This window comes from Triticum urartu, chromosome 2A, assembly GCF_056163025.1.
Source record: "Triticum urartu cultivar PI428250 chromosome 2A, HENAU_Tu73, whole genome shotgun sequence".
Classification (NCBI taxonomy): Eukaryota; Viridiplantae; Streptophyta; class Magnoliopsida; order Poales; family Poaceae; genus Triticum; species Triticum urartu.
The window spans coordinates 388255564-388279130 of record NC_141874.1 but is presented as its reverse complement, the minus strand read 5'-3'; positions in this window follow the sequence as shown (position 1 = coordinate 388279130).

The following is a 23567-nucleotide window of genomic DNA, read 5'->3' as shown; positions in this document are numbered from 1 at the left end:
TTTAATATACTTCATTAATAATTACTAGATAGCCTAAAATGGATTTCATGAAAAAAAATCATGTGTGCCTCATATTTTCAAAGGTTTACGTATATACTGATTTGTTTGTACATGAAAAAGGTATATTGCAAAAAGTAGGTCGTAAATGATATTTTTTTCAACAAAACTTGTATTGAGGTATCTTAGAATATTTAATGAAGTATATTGAGAATGATAAGGGGTATAATCAATGCATATACGAGGTATATTGAAGATGGGAGTACATACTCCCAAGAATACAGAAAATGAGTCCTATATATATATATATGAGTTTTCAGTCCTCTACAACATTCACTTAATTGTTAATTCTTCAAGTTGACTTTTCTGCTAAGTGAATGTGATTGAACTCTTCCCCTCTATGCTAAACTCAACCCAGTATGTTCGCAAATTCTTCATGTGTGTTTTATTTGAAACCCGTTCAAAATCTTCACTATGTCCTTGTCAGCTGAAGAATTTGCGAACGAAACTTTAAAATATTCGTATCTGAATTTTCGGCTTTTGCCGCTCAAACCGTTTCGCACCCCATGATAAGATTAAAATACTCACCCACGATCTAACAAGATATCCACTTCTCAGTACGTGGGTGGCACATGTTGCTAGGATGAGAAGGGCCAGGGGCATGTTCGTCCATTTTCCTCGGACGAGCGGTTTTTCACCTCGGCTATAAATACTCCTCACCCTCCTCAGACCGCATTTACCCCGCTCGACCTCACTTCCCTCGCTCGAGCTCTCTGACCTAGCGCCGCTGCTACTCTCCATCGTCACCGGTGAGGAGGAGCTTCACTGCCTCGACCTCATTGTCGTTGTACTCGCGCCGGCCGCGAGAATCTTCACTCCGCCGCCGCCGTAGCTGTCTTCCACTGCTAAGTTAGGGTGTGGAAGATCTAAACGGACGAACTTCCCATCTTCAACTCCCAGTTCATCGTGTTCTTCGTCAAGGGTAAATAAAATCTATTTTTACTGCCCTTATTGATTCTGATGATTTCCACGAAATCTTCAAGAGGTGTTTATTCTTCAACTTCCACACTCTTAAAACACCTCACATGCATCTGTTCTTGATATATTTTTTCTAAGCAACGTTTTTCTTCAAGATTCCTCAATTGTGTGGATTTTTCAATCTATACAACTCTGGAACCTAAGTCAAAGACTGCTTAATGAAATTCCTCAAGACACTCCTGGTCAAATTCCTCAAACTTGATTCTTTTGAAAAACTTCTGAGAACGCATATGACCTCTCCAAATTCTTCGCACCTATACTCTGTTCATAGGTACACATGTCCGCTACTGAATCTCTAGGTTCTCAGCAACTTAACTCATTTGCAGTGCTCCTCAAAGACAAATTGCATACCTCGTCAGAGAATTCTATTGTTCAAAATCCTCAGCTAAAGAAAATGGCTGATGGCAAGAGACCTCAGAAGGGAGGCAAGGGACCAGAAGTAAATACTACTTTTGAGATCCCTGATGACATCTATGAGGATTATTGCACTCCTGATGAAGCCAAACATGGCAAGGAGAACAAAAATCAGTGCAAGGTGCGCATACAAAGGATAGAGAGGAGATGGGTACGGAAATGGAGGGAGTATAGATATGTAACTCCAAAATACATGAAGAAATTCGCTTTACACCCTCCTTTCCCGAGACCTCCATTGGCACCAGGCTAAGTAGATGACCCCACTAGCATCAAGAGTGGTGAGGAATTTCTAGATGAATGGGCCAAGCGGGAAGCCAAGTTGGCCAAAATGGCCAAAGAAGTAGTGAAGAAATTCAATAAAGATTCTGCTGCTGCCGCTGCTGAGGCCTCTGCTAACAAGCCCAAGAAGGCTATGCCCAAGAAGCATGCGCACAAGCCCAGTTCCTCAGCTGCAATGCCCTCACGGCCAAGCTCATCAAAGCCCTCATGGCTTATTCCTCAAGCATCTCCAGTTCCCACTATTGCAAAACCTTCAGCTGCTGCTGCAAAGTCCTCGGCACCTGCACATCTTGCCTCTTGCCAAAGGACCATGGGCATCTCTATTGCCTCAGGAGCATCTGCAAGTTCTTTAGCTCCTCCACAGTATTCAACAGGCCCCACCTTGCTGAAGAAAAAGGCCACTGTTAGACGAGGAACAAGACCAAGTCCTCACAAGAAGCAGGTTGCCTTCCAAGTACCGTCTAGTGAAGACGAAGCTGATGATGAAGAACTGACATAAATCATCAAAGACAGACATCACAGGGCCACTAGAGCCAAAGGCAGTGATGTACCTCTTCTGCTGGATCCCAAGTTGATCCTCGATTTCATTAATCTCTGGCAAAAGGATCCTAACACTCCTATGCCTGATTTCAAACTCACACCTGGCCAAAATCATATGTTGACAGCCTTCATACGCAAAGAAAAATCAAAATTTGAAAAGGCCAGGCAACTAAAGAAAGCTCAGTACAAGGAGTGTCTTCTGAAGAAGAATGTTGTTAAAATGACAACTGGTGAACTTGTGGCCATGCAAACTGAGATTAAAGCACTCAGTGATGAATTTGATGCATACCATGCAGATTGGCTGGGAGTCAAGGTCAGATTCATCAAAATGGCGAAGGGATTCACCTCAAATGTTGCAGCCCCAACACAACATGAAATTCCTCAGGCTGAAGCATCTGCTCAGCCTACTAAAGAACATGCTAGCACAGCTGATGAAAATCAGGCTGCTGAAGAAAATGAGAGCACCAGGGCTGATGAAGAAATTCCAGCCGCTAAAGAAATTGCCAGGGAAACCTCCACTATTGCGCCTGATGAACAATCCAGGCCAGTTGAAGCTACTGCTACTGCGCCTGAGGAAACTGAACCTACCAGGGCAACTACATCAGTTGCGCCTGAAGAAACTGCACCAATTTCCTCTGCTCCTCATGCACAGACAACAAGTTCTAACCTTCCTTCTGCATTAGAAGCAAAGAAGACCAAGGCTGCAGAGAGGGCAGATGTGAAGAAAAGGAAAGCATCTGCATCCTTAGAGACTTCAGCTCCGAAGAAAGTGAAGACTTTGACAAGCTCATATGCAAATGCCATAGATGTTGTTCCTATATCAAGCATGCCATCAAAGGAGATTGTTCCCTTTGGTGAGGAATATGTAATTCCTAGTGAATCTGATGAAGAAGATCCCTCTGCTGCTACGTCAGAGCAGTTGGATGAAGAAATTGAAGTGGATAACATCCCTTCAACTCCACTGGTATCATCGCCCATGCCTGAGTTCACAGCTGAAGAGGCAGGCGTAGAAGAAATAGATGAAGAAGATGAGGATGTGGATATTGGGTGTACAACTCCTATTCTGAATGATGACTACTAGGAAAGTCATCACCCCAATTCACCACTCTACACCCCTCTGCAACAGATTCCTTAGTCCCCTGTCCAAACTGAAGAAATTCATACGGGTTCTGATGGACATCAAGCTTCACTTCCTTCTGTTCCAGAAGAAATTCCAGCCACTAGCGCTGATGAAAATGTTGCTTAAGAAATGGAGGCCAAGGTTGTTGTTGATGACAATGCCACTGAAATTCCACAGCCTGTGGCTCCAGAGGTTGTGCTTCAAGAGGTTGTGAAGACTTCAACTACTAATCTTCAGCCCAAGCCACAGAATCCTCTCACCAAGAAGCAGAAGTTCAAGGCTGATGACTTCTTTGCTGAGCACATTTCCTTCACTAACTACAATCCATATGACTCCGTTCGTCTTCGACGCAAGCATTTTTTGGACTGCCAGCCAGATGAACTTTTATTCCTCACTGTTGTTTGATAAGGACAAGATCTTTGACCATGAGCAAATTCCTCATGTGGATATGGAGTCTCTACCATGCTTCACCCCAGTCCTCAGTTTTCTTCATGACGTTGGGTTGCTCAATTTCTGCACCGACATCTGCGATTGGAATGAAGAACTCATTCTTCAATTCTTTGCCACACTGCACATTACTGGAAATGTTGAAGATGTCAATTCATGGGTGCTGGACCGGATGACTGAAAATACTCACTACGAAGCTCCAGCCTCTGAATTACTTCACGACATCCCAGTCAGTCCTCCCACTGAAGATGCAAGGTGCATCTATGATGAACCTGAACTTTAAAACCATCTAATGCAAGTTCTGATGAAGCCTTTGAAGCCAGGCCAAGCTCCAAGAACCAAATTCCTCGTCAAGCAATTTCTTTATGTGCCAAGGACCATCTATAGAATATTGACCAAAACCCTCAGTCCAATCAAGGGCCACAACTCTGATGATGAAGAAGTTGTTGGCATCATGACGAATCTGCTTTTCAACATCATACATGGTATTCCTATCAACTACCACGATTTCTTCATGAGAACTTTGGCCAATGTAACTCTGTCACCATTTGAATTGAAGCCTTACGCTCCCTGGATCATGAGATTCATCAGATCAAGGTCTTCAATCAACTATAAGGCTGATTATCAAAATCATCTCAGCTACTTGTCGCCAATTGAAGTCCTCAAAAGGACTATTTCCTCATCTGATGAGAAGGGAAAGGCTGTTGTTATAGATGAAGGCACTCGTCCATTGGATGGACAGTTTCGCAAAGCTGCATCTTATTCCAACAATGATGACTCTGCCACTCATGATACTGCCGCAAATGCTTCAAAGCAATTTCCTCAAGCCGGCCACTGCTCCAAGGGTGATGACTGATCGTGAGCTTCTCTTCAGTCTTCATCAGAAGGTGGATCGCAATCACAAGTGGGTCAAGCGTCAGTTTGGTTCAATTCTTCAGAACATGACAATCACGCAAAACGTTGTGAAGAAGAACCACTACTACTTGCATGAAGTTTTTGACCACACTTGGGATGTATTGTCTCACCTCTACGGTAATGAAGATCTTAAGAAGATGGGCTTCCAACAGGACTTTGACTGGTCTCAGCCACCTTCGAAGAAATTCAAGAAGGTCAAAGTTCCTCACTTGGTTGCCAGTTCATATTCTTCATCGCGCGAGATGGATGAAGCCGAATACTTGAACGACACCGCGGCAGGCCCTACTCCAACGGACGACCCCAACAACGCTGGCGCTCCTCCATTGACTTCATGATGATACTCTTCAGGGGCGTTAGTCCTCATTTTTCATCCCTTTTGGTCATTCAATGACAAAGGGGGAGAAATTTGATTTAGTCTTCAAGCGGGTCCCTATTATAAGGACATTTTTTGTTAAGTTACAACTCTCGCTCTTCTGAAGTGTTTGTTGATCGAGTTGTAAACTTAAGTCCTATGGTGGTCTGATACTTTTGCTCTATTTTCTGCATGCTATTTCCTCGGTTCGTTAATGCACGCATGCTGAATTTCATCAGACACCATATTTCATCATGCATTTCAAATTTTTCATATCATATGTTAAATCCATGTATGAATTACAAGATATAGGGGGAGATCTCCATGATTCTACTCTACAATGTGCATTTGCTATTCAAAGCAAATTCCTCAAATATGCACATCTTTAGGGGGAGTTCTTCTATATCTTGCAATCAAATTCCTCAATATCAGTATTTACACTTCATATGTTTATCCCCGTTGAAAACTTAACATATATTGTCATCAATCACCAAAAAGGGGGAGATTGTAAGTGCATCTAGTGCCCCTTAGTGATTTTGGTGTATTGAAGACTTATAGGTTAAGTGACTAATGTGTTTGTGAGTGTACACAGGTCTATAAGTCTATGAGGAGTTTGAAATTTACGATGAAAGTCGACCCCTAAAAATGAATGTCTTCAGCTTAAGACTTTGGTTTTCTTTAAGACTTTGAAAGTGAAGAAATTGGTGTGACCCTAAAGACTTGATATTCATGTGAGGATTATGAAGCGTGAGACTTTTGTTTTCGTAGTTTCATTTTCTCTTTCTTGAGTCATAGGAAACACCGTATTGTTAAAGGGGGTCGAGCTAAAACTAAGGAAAAGTTTCCAAGTGATGCTCATCTCAAAATCCTACACCTACCAATCCTTTCGAGTGAAGCCATTGGAAATCTCATACAGTTCAGTCAATTTCTTTAGTGACAGAGACGAAGATCTTCTGTTCTCTAAGGGATTTGTTCTGACAGATGAGTTAGGAAATTCTTCAGTGTGGATTGCCTACAAGTGAGGAACATGATAGCCCTGAGGAATTTGATAGTCAAATTTCCAACCGTTGTTGTGCTATGCACCAGATGTCCCAAAATATCTACCCACCTAACGGTCATATCATTGAAGGGCATTTATGTCTTATCATGTCGGGTTGTTCCCTAGGCTATAAATAGCCGCCCCCTACAACCACTAGTTGGTTGGCTGCTCCACGAGAAACTGACACTTGTAATTGAGAGCATCCCATCCTCCGAGGACTTTGAGTGAAAATCATCAAGTGAGGAAAACCCAAACACCTACAAACCCAAAGTGATTGAGCATCACTGAAGAGATTGTTCCTGTGTGGAACCGACGCTTGTTACCTTTGAGGATTGTGCATCCTCCAGACTGTTAGGCGTCATGGTCTAGAGCATCCAAGAGGAAATTGTGGATCGCCGAGTGACTGAGTCTGTGAACGTTTGGAAGTCACCTGAAGAGTTACCAAGAGTGATTGGCCGAGGTCTCGTGACCTTAGCTCAAGGAGAATACGGTGAGGACTGTGTGTCCTCAGTTTTAAATACCTAGCCGCTCCAACTAGACGTACGACTATCACAGCAGTTGGAACTGGTAAACCAAATCACTGTCTTCGCCAAGCTACTGGTTCTATTTCCTCAACCCTTTCATTACCTCATTTCTACTGGTCTGATACTTGATCATTACTGTTTGAAGACTTTGACTGAAGACTTTCACAATTTCCTCAATCCTAATTCTTTAGTCACTTTGTCTTCAGCCTGCTTATCATGTGTTTACCTACTTGTACTATGTGCTTGTTTTCATTTCATCATGATGATTGTGCTACTACTGTATTATGCTTGCATCTGAGTACTTATTCCGCTGCTAAGTAGTTCATTGCTTAGGAATTTCCTCACCCTGAAATTCCTCATCGACAAATTTGTAAAAATCACCTATTCACCCCCCCTCTAGTCGATATAACGCACTTTCAAATACCTCTGAATCAAAATAAGACGTTGGTGGTAAGAAGTATGACTATCATGACCCACAACTCTTTATGTTCTACTCGTGCATATCATCTACGCATAGACCTGGCTCGGATGCCACTGTTGGGGAACGTAGCATGCAATTTCAAAAATTTCCTACGCTCACTCAAGATCTATCTAGGAGATGCATAGCAACGAGAGGGGGAGAGTGTGTCCACGTACCCTCGTAGACCGAAAGCGGAAGCGTTTGACAACACGGTTGATGTAGTTGAACTTCTTCTCGTTCCGACCAATCAAACAGTAAACGTACGGCACCTCCGAGTTCTGCACACGTTCAGCTCGATGACGTCCCTCGAACTCTTGATCTAGAAAAGTGTCGAGGGAGAGTTCCGTCAGCACGACGGCGTGGTGACGGTGATGGTGAAGTGATCCGCGCAGGGCTTCGTGTAAGCACTACGTGAATATGACCGGAGGCGTAAACTGTGGAGGGGGGCGCCGCACACGGCTAACAATGTTTGTTGTGTGTTCTAGCGGTGCCCCCCCCCCCCCACATATATATAGGTGGAGGGGAGGAGAGGCAGCCAAGGGGGCGGCCCAAGTAGGAGGAATCCTACTTGGGGTCCTCCCAATTCGGCCTCCCCCTTTCCTATTCCTATTCGGAGTAGGAAAGGAAGAGGGGGAAGGGGGAATCCTATTCCCTTTTTCCTTTCCTTCTTCCCATTTCCGTCTTCAATTTGGCCAGCCCATATGGGGGGCGCACCAGCCCCTTAGTGGATGGTGTGTTTCCCCTCTTGGCCCATTAGGCCCATATAGCTTGCCGGGGGTTGCCCGGAACCCCTTCCGGTGATCCAATACGTACCTAGTACCCCCAAAACACTTCCGGTGTTCGAATACTATCATCCTATATATGAATCTTTATCTCTCGACCATTTCGAGACTCCTCATCATGTCTGTGCTCTCATCCAGGACTTTAAACAACATTCGGTCACCAAATCACATAAATCATATAATACAAAATCGTCATTGAATGTTAAGCGTGTGGATCCTACGGGTTCGAGAACTATGTAGACATGACCGAGACACCTCTCCGGCCAATAACCAATAGTGGAACCTGGATGCTCATAATGGTTCCTACATATTCTACGAAGATCTTTATCGGTCAAACCGTAATGACAACATACGTTATTCCCTTTGTCATCGGTATGTTACTTACCCGAGATTCAATCGTCAATATCTTCATACCTAGTTCAATCTCGTTACCGGCAAGTCTCTTTACTCGTTCCATAATGCATCATCCTGCAACTAACTCATTAGTCACATTGCTTGCAAGGCTTATCATGATGTGCATTACTGAGAGGGCACAGAGATGCCTCTCCGATACTCGGAGTGACAAATCCTAATCTCGATCTATGCCAACCCAACAAACACCTTCGGAGATACCTGTAGAACATCTTTACAATCACCCAGTTACATTGTGATGTTTGATAGCACACAAGGTATTCCTCCGGTATCTGGGAGTCGCATAATCTCATAGTCAAAGGAATATGTATAAGTCGGATACGTCTCCAACGTATCTATAATTTATGAAGTATTCATGCCATGTTTACAGTAGTTTTATATGATTTTGGTATGATTTGATTAGAACTAACCCGGACTGACGTTGTTTTCAGTAGAACTACCATGGTGTTGTTTTTGTGCAGAAATAAAAGTTCTCGGAATGCATTGAAAATCAACGGAGAATTTTTCTGGATATATAAAATACTGGAACAAAAATCTACCGGAGGGGAGTCCCGTGGGCCCCACGAAGGTGGGGGCGCCCCTGTGCCTCGTGGACTTCCTGTGGGGCCTCCTGACTTGTTCTCGACGCCAACCTCTCCTATAAATGCCCAAACCTCCAGAAAATAACTTAGATCGGAAGTTCCGCCGCCGCAAGCCTCTGTAGCCATGAGAAATCAATTTAGGCCCTCTCTGGCACCCTGCCGGAGGGGGGCATCATCACCAGAGGCTATGGAGGAGGATCCCGGAGGGGCCATCATCACCATGAAGGCCAAGGACCAGAGGGAGAGCCTCTCCCCATCCAGGGGGGAGGCCATGGAGGAGGAAGCACAAGGGGGAGAACCTCTCCTCCTCTCTCTTGGTGGCACCGGAGTGCCATCGGGAGGGGAATTATCGCCACGGTGATCGTCATCATCAACATCACCATCCTCATCTCTTTTACGCGGTCCACTCTCCCGCACCCCGCTGTAATCCCTACTTGAACATGGTTCCATCCTATGATGTTTTGAGTAGATATCCTATGTCTTTGGGTTGATTGATTATCTAGATTGGTATGAGTTGTATGTTTTATTTTGGTGCTGTCCTATTGTGCCCTCCGTGTCGTGCAAGCGTGAGGGATTCCCGCTGTAGGGTGTTGCAATACGTTCATGATTCTCTTATAGTCGGTTGCTTGAGTGACAGAAGCATAAACCCGAGTAAGGGGGTTGTGGCGTATGGGATAAAGGGGACCTGATGCTTTAATGCTATGGTTGGGTTTTACCTTAATGATCTTTAGTATTTGCGGATGCTTGCTAGAGTTCCAATCATAAGTGCATATGATCCAAGAAGAGAAAGTATGTTAGCTTATGCCTCTCCCTCATATGAAATTGCAATGACGACTATCGGTCTTGTTAACAATTGCCTAGGACAATTCCACACACCGATCCATCATTATTCCACACTTGCTATTTATAATACTTTAGTAATATATTCTAACTTTATGATAACAGCCCCTACTTTTATATTTTAGCTCTCCGATACCATGCAAAGTTATCCTCTTCAAACCCACAACGTAGTTTTATTTGTCGTTTCTAGTTGGAAGCAAACGTTCGGTGTACGTAGAGTCGTATCAGTGGCAGATAGGACTTGAGAGAATATTGATCTTACCTTTAGCTCCTTGTGGGTTCGACGCTCCATATTTATCACTTCCACCTTTGGGAATTGCTACGATGATTCCTTGTAGTTGGGGATTATCAAGCTCTTTTCTGGCGTCGTTGCTGGGGAGCAATAGCGTGGGGTTGATATTCTCGTGCGTGCTTCTTTGCTTTCTTCACTAAGTATATTTTGTTTTTCCTTTTTGTTTCTGTTTAGTTGTGGGTGAAACATTACAAAAAAATTAAGAATGAAAATACAAAAAAAATTACTTGCCTCTTATGCCTAAAGAGTTTTTCAATAAGAGAAGTGATTGGAAGATTATGCATTGAAGAAATGAGGGTCGACCTTGAGCACTTGTGTTCATGCTCATGGAAACAATGTAAAAAAATTCATGGAAGATTCTCTGAAAATAATTATCCCCTTGTATATATCCATTGTATTATAAAAATAATGTGCCGAGCCTTGGTTTTAAGATGATTAGATTGCTTGCTTACTATGTACAGTACAAAAACAGAAACTTTGGCTGTAGCGCGTGATTTTAGATTTTTACTGGAAAGTCAATTGGGTCTGAAACTTTTTGCAAATTACTTATGTACAAATTGTTTAAATTTTCATATATTTTTTAGAATTTTGTGGGGTTACAGAAGTTTACTAAACTTCCAGATTACTACAGACTGTCCTGTTTTTGACAGATTCTGTTTTCTATGAGTTGTTTGCTTATTTTGGTGAATCTATGGGTAGTATCGGGGGGTATGAACCATGGTGAAGTTGGAATACAGTAGATATAGTTCTAATATGAAATTGGAATAAGTTTGCAACAATACCTAAAGGTATTGATTTGCTTTATTACACTAACGGATCTCACAAAGTTTTTGTTAAAGTTTTGTGTGGATGAAGTGTTCGAAGATCGATGAGCTATCAATATGAGAAGAATAAAGAGAGGTAAGAGATCAAGCTTGGGGATGCCCAAGGCACCCCCAAGTAAATATTTCAAGGATACTCAAGCATCTAAGCTTGGGGATGCCCCGGTTGGCATCCCATCTTTCTTCTTCAACAATTATCGGTATACCTCGGTTTTTGTTTTGTTCACATAATTTGTGTCCTTTGTGTTTTTTTCCCTTAAGAACCATGCTAGTATGAGATAGCCCTTTATTGCTTTATAGGATACTTCATGTGCTTCACTTATATCTTTTAAGTATGATCTTATAGAATTGCTCTTTGTGCTTCACTTAAATATTTTGAGTATGGTTTTATAGAATGCTTCGTGTGCTTCACTTATATATTTTGAGCTTGGATATTGGTTAGTCTATATTAATTGTAGAATGCTCCATGAACTTCACTTATATATTTTGGAGTATGAATAATACTATCATCTAAAGTGAATTTAGAAGAAGTTTGCTCCCACTATTCCGAATGAGGAGAATTTTGCTTATGTGGAGAGTAGTAAAATTTCTATGCTCGTAGATCATGAAAATAATGCTTTTATGTGATGGCTATATTATTGAAATCATTCATGATGATACTGAAAATTATTATGAGGGAGGAATACATGTTTGTAGGAGTTGCAAAAATATCAAGTTTCCTCTCTAAATGCTTAAAGTTTTGAAGTTATACTTGTTTTTCCTTCCTATGCTAGTTGATTCTTGTTCCTATAAATTATGTGCTCACAAAATCCCTAGCATAGGAAGTGGGTTAGATTTAAATATGCTAGTTATATTCTTCATGATGCTCTCTTTATGTTTCAATTCTTACCTTTTATGTGAGCATCATTGAAATCATCATGCCTAGCCAAAAGGCATTAAAGAAAAGCGCTTGTTGGGAGACAACCCAATATTCACCCTTACTGTTTTGTGTATTTACATGATTAAGCTACTGTAGTAATCATGTTTTATAGCTTTTGTTTCAATAAAGTGCCAAGTAAGACCTTTGGGAAGACTTGGGTGAAAGTTAATGAGATCTTGCTGTAAAAAAATAGAAACTTTGCGCTCACGAGATTAGCTGTCATTTTTTACAGAAGAGTGCGATTGAGTTGATTATTTTTTCAGAAGATTAATAGACAAATTCCTCATGTCCACCAATTTATTTCATAATTTTTGGAGTATCAGAATTATGGTTTCTGTTCAGATCATTACAGACTGTTCTGTTTCTGACAGATTCTGATTTCATTGCATGGCTTGCTTGTTTTCTAGTTTCTATGGCTTATATTTCTCAATGTAAATTGTAGAAATTATTTGGTACAGTAGGCATTTTGTGAGAACAATTATGAACCTTGTATTTGACAGTACCAAAGTGAATGGTTTACTCTTTATCATACTAACCTATCTCACGAAGTTCTGTTAAGTTTTGTGTGATTGAAGTTTTCAAGCTTTGGGTGAGACATCGATATGAGGAGAATAAGGAGTGTAAAGACCCTAAGCTTGGGGATGCCCAAGGCACCACAAGGTAATATTCAAGGAAGACTCAAGTGCCTAAGCTTGGGGATGCCCCGGAAGGCATCCCCTCTTTCGCCTTCAAAACTATCAGTATACCTTACTCGGAGCTATATTTTTATTCGTCACATGATATGTGTTTTGCTTGGAGCGTATTTTAAATTGTACTTGCTGTTGGAATAAAATCATTGGATCTGAAATCTTGAGTGAAAAAGAATCCTCCCATGGCTAGCTAATTATTTGACTACTCAGCGTTCTTCACTTATATCTTTTTGGAGTAGTTTGTCATTTACTCACGCGCTTCATGTATATCCTACGAGTAAATGGTTGAATGAATTGAATATCATAAATCTGAATTTATATATGTTTCATATGCTTATACCATGGGGAGTAATGACTTCACACATAATAAGTATAGGTAGTAAACTTATTGAAAGTTAGCAAACGCGGAATTGGTCACTTGAACAATTCATGAAAGAATATTGAAGGAAGAGAGATTTCACATATAAATATACTATCTTGGACATCTTTTGCAATTGAGAGCACTCATTAAAATATGACATGCTAAAAGGTTGATGTTGGACAAGGAAGACAACTTAATGGGTTATGTTTTCCTATATCCGAAACGTTATATTGTCTTGGATCATCTAACATGTTGAGCTTGCCTTTCCCTCTCATGCTAGCCAAATTCTTTGCACCAAGTAGAGATACTACTTGTGCTTCCAAACATTCCTTAAACCAGTTTTGCCATGAGAGTCCACCATACCTACCTCTGGATTGAGTAAGATCCTTCAAGTAAGTTGTCATTGGTGCATGCAATAAAAATTGCTCTCTAAATATGTATGATATATTAGTGCGAAGAAAATAAGCTTTATACAAACTTGTGATAGGGAAGAAATAAAAGTGATGGACTGCATAATAAAGGTCTTTATCACAAGAGGCAGTATAAAGTGACATTCTTTTGCATTAAGATTTTGTGCATTCAACCATAAAAGCGAATGACAACCTATGCTTCCCTCTGCGAAGGGCCTATCTTTTACTTTTACCTTCTACCTTTAATACAAGAGTCACGGTGATCATCACCTTTCCTTTTTACACTTTTTCCTTTGGCAAGAACTTTGTGTTGGAGCGATCCACTTAGATGTAGGTTTTCATAAATTATTATTGTTGACATTACCCTTGAGGTAAAAGGTTGAGAGGCGAAACTATAAGCCCCTATCTTTCTCTGTGTCCGATTAAAACTTTGAACCCATTAATATCACATGAGTATTAGCAATTGTGAAAGATTAAATGATAGTTGAGTATGTGGAGTTTGCTGAATCAAAGCTATTACATAGACTCTTCCCGAAAATAAGATGAATTGCAATTGTTTGATGACTAAGAGCACGGTTTGGTAGCTCTCAAGAAAGTTTATGATCTATACTTTAACATGTGAATAGCTTGTTACTTGATCATGAGAAGTTATATGAGTTGAGATACTGTTATGATATATACTGATGCTAGAAAAAGTGATTGGAACTATCATTGATCAAATTTATGCACTTGCTAGCATTTACACTTCATAAATTATTTCTTTTATCATTTACCTACTCGACGACGAGCAGGAATTAAGCTTGGGGATGCTGATACGTCTCCAACGTATCTATAATTTATGAAGTATTCATGCCATGTTTACAATAGTTTTATATGATTTTCATATGATTTGATTAGAACTAACCCAAACTGACGCTATTTTCAGAAGAACTACCGTGGTGTTGTTTTTGTGCAGAAATAAAACTTCTCGGAATGCGATGAAAATCAACGGAGAATTTTTTTGGATATAAAAAATACTGGAACAAAAATCTACCAGAGGGGAGTCCCGTGGGCCCCACGAGGGTGGGGGCGCGCCCCTGTGCCTCGTGGACTTCATGTGGGGGCCCCTGACTTGTTCTCGACGCCAACCTGTCCTATAAATGCCCAAACCTCCAGAAAATAACCTAGATCAGAAGTTCCGTCGCCGCAAGCCTCTGTAGCCACGAGAAATCAATCTAGGCCCTCTCTGGCACCCTACCGGAGGGGGCCATCATCACCGGAGGCTATGGAGGAGGATCCCGGAGGGGCCATCATCACCATGAAGGCCAAGGACCAGAGCGAGAGCCTCTCCCCATCCAGGGGGGAGGCCATGGAGGAGGAAGCACAAGGGGGAGAACCTCTCCTCCTCTCTCTCGGTGGCACCAGAGTGCCATCGGGAGGGGAATCATCGCCGCGGTTATTGTCATCACCAACATCACCACCATTATCACCATCCTCATCTCTTTTACGCGGTCCACTCTCCCGCACCCCGCTGTAATCGCTACTTTAACATGATGTTGTATGCCACATATTTTGATCCAATGATGTGTTGCCATCCTATGATGTTTTGAGTAGATATCCTTTGTCTTTGGGTTGATTGATTATCTAGATTGGTATGAGCTGGATGCTTTGTTTTGGTGTTGTCCTATTGTGCCCTCCGTGTCGCGCAAGCGTGAGGGATTCCCGTTGTAGGGTGTTTCAATATGTTCATGATTCGCTTATAGTGGGTTGCTTGAGTGACAGAAGCATAAACCCGAGTAAGGGGGTTGTGGCGTATGGGATAAAGGGGACTTGATGCTTTAATGCTATGGTTGGGTTCTACCTTAATGATCTTTAGTGGTTGCAGATGCTTGCTAGAGTTCCAATCATAAGTGCATATGATCCAAGAAGAGAAAGTATGTTAGGTTATGCCTCTCCCTCATATGAAATTGCAATGACGACTATCGGTCTTGTTAACAATTGCCTAGGACAATTTCGCACACCGATCCATCATTATTCCACACTCACTATTTATAATACTTTAGTAATATATTCTAACTTTATGATAACAGCCCCTACTTTTATATTTTAGCTCTCCGATACCATGCAAAGTTATCCTCTTCAAACCCACAACGTAGTTTTATTTCTCGTTTCTAGTCGGAAGCAAACGTTCGGTGTACGTAGAGTCGTATCAGTGGCAGATAGGACTTGAGAGAATATTGATCTTACCTTTATCTCCTTGTGGGTTCAACACTCCATATTTATCACTTCCACCTTTGGGAATTGCTACGATGATTCCTTGCACTTGGGGATTATCATGAAGAAATCAATAGCAATAAAACTGAACGATCATAATGCTAAGCTAATGGATGGGTCTTGTCCATCACATCATTCTCCTAATGATGTTATCCCGTCTATCAAATGACAACACATGTCTATGGTTAGGAAACTTAACCATCTTTGATTAACGAGCTAGTCTAGTAGAGGCTTACTAGGGACACGGTGTTTTGTCTATGTATCCACACATGTATCAAGTTTCCGGTTAATACAATTCTAGCATGAATAATAAACATTTATCATGATATAAGGAAATATAAAATAACATCTTTATTATTGCCTCTAGGGCATATTTCCTTCAGGAGAACCAAGAAACAATATGTAAATGGTACCTGCACACAAAGAACAAATACTTGCAACCCGATGATTATAAGGGGTTGTCAATCCCTTTTCGAGTAACGGCACCAGAAATTGTCAAGTTGACAGGATAAAATTTGTGATAGATTGGATAAATAGATCTCGAATAAACGCGAAATAAAAGATGCAAATAAGAAGTGCAGCAAAGTATTTAGAATTTTTGGAATGATAGGTCTGAAAGTAAAAGCAAATAAAAATAGATCTCAAAGGCAAGTAATAGATCGGAAAGCAAACATGATAAAGAATAGACCTAGGGGCCGTAGATTTCACAAGTGGCTTCTCTGAAGAAATAGCACACGGTGGGTAAACAAATTAATGTTGGACAATTGATAGAAAAACGAATAGTTATGACGATATCCAGGCAATGATCAATATATAGGCATCACGTCCAAGATTAGTAGACCAACTCCTACCTGCATCTACTACTATTACTCCACACATTGACCGCTATCCAGCATGCATCTAGTGTATCAAGTTCATGGAGAAATGGAGTAATGCGATAAGAATGATGACATGATGTAGACGACGTCTATTCATGTAGGAATAGCCCCTGTCTTGTTATCCTTAATAGCAATGATACATGTGTGTCTTGTTGCCCCTTCTATCACTGGCAAAGAACACCGCACGATTGAACCCATCACAAAGCACCTCTTCCCATGGCAAGAAAATTCGATCTAGTCGGCCTAACTAAACCAAAGATTCGAAAAAGAAATACGGGGCTATAAATAATCATGCATATAAGAGATCAAAACTCAAATAATTTCATGGATATAGATCTGATCATAAACTCAAAGTTCATCGAATCCCAACAAACACACCGCAAAAAGAGTTACATCAAATAGATCTCTAAGAGACCATTGTATTGAGAATCAAAACAGAGAGGAAGCCATCTAGCTACTGCCTACAGACCCGTAGGTCTATGATGAACTACTCACGCATCATTGGAGAGGTACCAATGAGGATGATGAACCCCTCCGTGATGGTGTCTAGATTGGATCTCGTGGTTCTGGAACTTGCGGCGGTTGGAATTGTGTTTGGTCGACTCCCCTTGGGTTTCTGGAATATTTGGGTATTTATAGGGCAAAGAGGTGGTGCGGGAGGTCACCGAGGTGGGCACACCCCGCCTGGGCGTGCCTGGTCCCCCAGGCGCGCCCTGGTGGGTTGTGCTCCCCTCGGAGCCCCCCTTTGGTACTTCTTTGTCCCATCTGGTGTCTTCTGGTCTAGAAAAATTCTCCAAAAAGTTTTTTGTGTTTGGACTCCATTTGGTATTGATTTTCCGCGATGTAAAAAGCAAGCAAAAAACAGCAACTGGCACTGGGCACTATGTCAATAGGTTAGTTCCAAAAAATGATATAAAGTTGCTATAAAATGATTGTAAAACATCCAAAAATGATAATATAATAGCATGGAACAATAAAAAAATATAGATACGTTGGAGACGTATCAGTAACTACCAACACCACAGCTATGTCTTCGCTTGCGTGACTACGTTCACACCCAAAGTGTTATTAAGAAATAGTCTATTCGCCAGTTGCTAGAGGAAATGATAATAAGGGTAGTTTTGACTAAAAAACTATGCAGAAGTGAAATCGTAAATAAAACACCGGATAAAATAAGGGGCCGACACTTGAGTAATAAGGGCGTTCTCGAGGTTTTTGGAGTCATCACTACCCATAGGTGCTATGAATACTAAGCCACTTTACATGTTTCTATTTGTAGGCGGAGTAGGTACAGATACATGCATACACGCGGCAGCCCCTATCACGTACGCCAGCACCATACTTACCCACTCCGGTTATCAAACGGTGATTAAGGGGGAAAAGGTCCCCGTGGATGCAGCCAAAATGGTCTCCATTTACTCCCTGCTGCAACTATCCGGGATGAAGGGAGATAGGGCTTGTCATGCCACCCACCTCCGCACCCAGCCAGTTCACCAACAGTAATAACCTTCCGTCCAAAATTGACATATGTTGGATGGTCGGCTTCACCTAACATCAAGAAAACTACTAACATAAACATGTAAAGAGGATATCATATCGTGCAAGACAAACGGTACTAGTATAAACTAGAGTTCATCTTATCCCCCCAAGAACTAATTATATTTCTCAAACATGGTGATGGAGTACATAGAGTTTAGGGACAAGTTACAAGCTGTAACATCCCGATTCTTGGACTGTTTAAGATTTTTTCCAAAAATCAGGGTGAGAAAATTTCAATTGTTTTATTTGTTAAGAAAGCTTAAATTGCACTTTATAACTTGGAGGATTTAATTTGACCTAATACAAACTTAAATTTAAATTGATTTTGTTCTTCTCTTTTAGTTGGGTTTTGGTTTTCTCCCTTCAGCATATTAAATTATGTGCATATGTATTTGGAACTTCTTTTGAATTTGTTAGCTTCTATTCCTTTTCTAGATTTCCTAAGAAGGAAAATATATTTAATTTCTTTTCCCAAACGCTGGGCAATATCCAACGCCCAATCTACCTTCTCTTATTCCTCTCACCCGTATGGACCCAACCCATCTCTTTTATTTTTCTTTCTCCATATCTCTTGGACTATAGCGCAACAACTCCCTCTCTAATTTTTCTCCTGCTTCCCTCCTTCCTCATGGGCCTGGCCAATCTGGCCCATCTCTCCCAACCTAGCAAACCCCCTCTCCTTCCTGTACGTTCACAAGTCACAGAAGAGGAAACCTCAACAGCCATGATCCCTCCTCTCCTCTTAATTCCCATCAATCCCATCAGTTACCAAAACTGAAGCCATCATATTCAATGCCTCAATCTTCTCTTCCATTCACATAGCACTCCTGCCCTCTTCCTTCCTCCTCTCTCTCTCTCTCTAAGAACTCTCCCTGAACTTTGAAGCTCCATAGACGTCGGTGCTCGTTCCCAGTGATGTAGACCATCTCCATCAGCTCCCTTGTGCCCTAAGGTTCATCTCCACACCATGAATCCATTTAGAGAAGAAAGAACGTGATCCATCGACCACACACGGAGAATTCTGCATGCCCGTGTACACTGTTCATCGAGTTCATCGCACTATTTTGTCAAACTCGGTGAGCACTTCTTCAATTCCTTTTGCGGGCTTACTTTCCTAGAACTTGTTCCTCTGTTAGACATCATGTTTCAGCCCTGCCTTGTTGTTGGCTGCGCGCATCCAAAATCAAAGGCCATCTGACGACTGTCACTCGTTTCTTTATTTTTGTTTGTCATATGAGTTCATGTCCCATAGATGAAACATTCCCTAGGATCTTCGTAACCCCATGGAGGTGTTAGATTACTTGTTTGGTCAATCGGATGTGGTGTATGTTTATTGTTTGTTGATCGGTGATATTTTTGTTTGTTTGTTTAATACGTTATTTATCATATTCTCATGACATGTCTATGAGTCGCTCCTAATTATTTCATAATGTTAGGAGTAAACTATGATTTAATATATGATTTAATAGATTTATTTTACTTTCTTTTAAATTGTTGAAATAGATGTACGTTGTTTTGGCTGGATAATTTTTGATAGTATGTATTGTTTGTTCTTTGTTTTGTGCATGCATACTAATTTTTGTGAACTATTGTCATGTTTATTCTTTGTATTTTTTTATCTAGATTTTGTATGAGTGACTAGATATTGTCGATGTGTTGTTTAATTATTTTAATTCTAATAGCATGCAAATATGTTAGCTATGGCTTCTAGAATCACTCTCAAATATGTTGCATGTGTGTTGTATAGATTAAAGTCATGTCATGCTCTAGGTTGTTGATCATGTTGATATTTTTGTTTCGTGTCGTATGACATGGCTACGAATATACTAGGTTTTGCAATTTATTACCATGTGTAGGTAAATGTAAGATTGTTCTAAGATTTGCTTGATTTATTTAATTATGGAATAGTTCATGTTTGATCATTTTCATTTATTTTGTTTAGCACAGCGATCTCGGATATGGTTTACATATTCAGTTTCATCCATGTCACATTTTGTTCTATTGGTTCAAAATCATTGTGATGTCTAGATGGATGTTCATTCATACATGTTGTTGCATAGTTCTTTTATGCTAGAATTCAAATGAAATGATTCTTGTTTGAGAATAAACCTGTTGTGGTTCTTGTCGCGTAACATATTATTGCCTAGGTCAGTTCTTTCTTATAGATGTTTGGTGTGTTATATAATCGCTACTTTGTACTTTTTTATCGCACATATGGTTAGCCTTTTCCTGTTAGAGATACATGTTACCAATGTATGATCTCCTATGACTTAAGTTTGATGCTTGATCAATACCCCGCATGATGATGCGACTGCATAACTAGATTGTATAGCATGTGTGTTCCAGTTCATGTATTAGATCATGCCTAGTGGTGTATCTTATGTCTTTGCAACTATAGATTGTAACAAATAGAGGTGCATGTCATTTTCACTCATGCTAGTATAGTACATTACTTGATGTCATGATCTAGTTGTCTAACTTGCCTAAATGATTAGTATGACATGTCCATGTGCTTATAGGACATAACTATGTCCGTGTGTTTATATGAGATAACTAGTATGTAAGGTTGTGTGCTCTTGCCATTCTTGATATTCATGTTAGTCGATATCAACTAAGTTATCTCATTTTGTGAGTTGTATTCTATTAGTATCATACTTTGGCATCTTGTGTGATGATCATTCAAACTTAGCATTATACATTGTATCTAATTGTTGCATTATTGTATATCTAGATGTTGTTCATGCAAGTGATCTTTCATGTCTTATGACGTTCCATATGTTATAGTTGCACTTGTGTTGCTCATATGTGCTTGACTTGTCTCATGTTAGTGTTATGAGTGTTTGGCACATGTTGCATTAGCTCATCACATGATTAGGATAGTTTACCTTTCAATAGTTGAGTTGTGTCTTTCTCATATGCTTAGTGCACATTGTTGCTTTGCTGTTAATCATGTTGTGGTAATCTTTTTGCCATAGGTCATTTGGATATTAGTTGTTCCCTTTATTATAAAGAGTGTCCTAGTTTAGTATCTTCTCATGGTCACTCATATATTTAATGCTTGTGTTATTAGATAAGACCTCTTCACGATTCTATACTCACATGCCTTGTATCATGTATCTGATTATTTAATTTTCCAATTAGTTTTGTGATAGCATTGGTTTGTTTTTTTATATAGAAATGCTTGCTAATAGTTGTTATGATTGGTGTTTAGTCTTCTCTTATTGTGAACCATTATAAATATTTGGATATATCCAAATATTTACTTGTGGTCGATCATTAATCTTAATCATATCATGTCTGGATAGTAGTTCACTCTTTTGTTCCATGTCTTGTATAGTTTCTTGTTAATTGTTTGACAAATGAATTGGTTTGTTATAATAGAGTTGATCCTATTTTACTTCAATAATGTTTTATCGCTAGACCTAGATCAATTCACATGTTGTTGAATGATGTTTTGCTTGTTTAACTAGTATGTTTTATAATGTTGCTTTGATTGTCATATAGAACACTTGTTTGGAGTTATTATAGAGTTAATGTATTTGTTTGGATTCTATTGAGCATTATAAATATTTAGATTCCATCCAAATATTTATTTGTTGTTACCTTTTACCATTATCATGTCATGTTGTGATTGTAGTTAAAAGCATACGTTGGTTCCATTCCATCTGTGTTGTTGCCATTGTGTTGGTTATACTAGATCATTGATGGCGCGCGTTGCTGCGCCCGTCTATTTGAATGTAAAATGATAAGAATTTTTGTGAATATATGAACATGAAAGCTAAGTTTACATATTGGTTAGTGATCAAAGAGGATATTTTACAATAAAATAGAAATGTTGAGAAACTTTGAATATTTCAAATACATTGCTTTGATGTAGACAGGCAACCCATAATACACTTTTTCAAAACTATAGGTATAGAATACAAAAAATAAAAATGCTATAGTGACACCATTCAAATCATTGCTGAGTATGGTAGTACCAAAATAGCAATGGAACAAGGGGAGCAATTAACTAAAATGTTCCATATGCAGAAAGACAATCGAATATCTCATGTTTATATTTGAAGTTGCCGCAAGGATAAAATTTACACAGCTAGTAACCATTCATAATAATAGACCAATGTACAAAATTTGGTATGAGAATTTATTACAGGCATAAATATAATGTGAAATGAGCATCTACACCATGGTAGAGGGCGATAGTATAACACATATTGAACACTAAAAACAGGGATTGGTAAGATTATCAACCATGCTATGTGTAGAAATAGCTTTGCTTCATCGATGTAAACATATAATCATGTAAAATATCATTTAGACTTTAGACCAAATAAGAGCTCTTGACGTTAAGTTTAAAAGGGCACCCTGGTCTGGTATTGGTTGTTAGCTTTTCTTTCTTGGTCTTCGCCCTCCTCCTCATGCATGCATATTGCTCTCAGACTTGGACCAATGTATCATGTGCCAATATCACATCAATCACACATTCTAGCCATGGAAAAGGGTAGGTGATAGTTAGTTTAATTGGAGTAAATAGAAGCTCATGAGTATTCTACAAGTCTTATAATCCGCCTTAGCATATCAGAAAACTAAACATCTTTAGCTCAACTATCCTTGATGATTCTTGGTGATCTTTCATTCTTCCCACCCAAACCTACTAAAGTGGATGCATAGTGTAACAAATATACCAACATATGGAAATGGTGGATCTTTATAAGTTTGTTTTACTCAAATTGTTGGTCATCTGCCGAAATTGACTCATAATAATTAAGCTATCAAGAATAACAAGAAGGCAAACCTTGATAAAGAGAATAAAGTTCAATAAGCTACTATACTGAATTGGATATATTTTCTGGAAGAGTGTGGCAACCCTTTGCAACTCCTCTTGTTGTTTTGCAGCAATAACATCAGACCAGTTGTTCATATCTATTAGCTCTTTCATATGGGGTGCTCTTTCCATGACATCGTCCACGGCTTCCTAAAAATGATACTGCAGATTACAGTGGGTTAGTTAAAAAACGAAAAAGAAGTCATATAGCAGCGAAGTGGATGCAAGTACACAAATATGAACTGCTAATGTATAAATGTTGCACATTTAGGGTACACTGAAAGTTGAATTCTAAAATCGGAGATGCTTATTTCTGTAAGTATGGTAAATACCAAGAAACTATAACATCTTACACAATAGATGATGAAGCTATTGAGACATTCTTGCCTTCCTAAAAAACTAATCTACAAATCTTAAAGCAAATGTATTCAGCAAATTGCCTTTATTCAGACCAAGAAATTCATCTGATAGTTAACATCATGAACTATACTTTCTATATCTGATTCTTCTTATGGCAACGTACCTGCAGAAAAAAGGCATGATCAACATGAGACGACTTGGATGGCAGCGTGCCACTATGCCAAGGACACCGGTTCAACCGGCCAGCTATCATGCAGAGTTGAAAAGCCGCGGTGGCCGCCAGCGCGCGTGGCAGAGGTCACAGAAGAGGTACCGTTGTTCGAGGTCGAGGTCGGGGAAGCGGGATGCTTGCATGACGAGGAGGAAAAAAGCAGAGCTTCACCGTGTTCTAGGCTTCTAGCTCGACTCACCCTCCCAACATCTGTGAACCATTGCAAGGGTATCGAGAATTTTAGAACTTGGTTCAGTTAAGAAAGTAAGT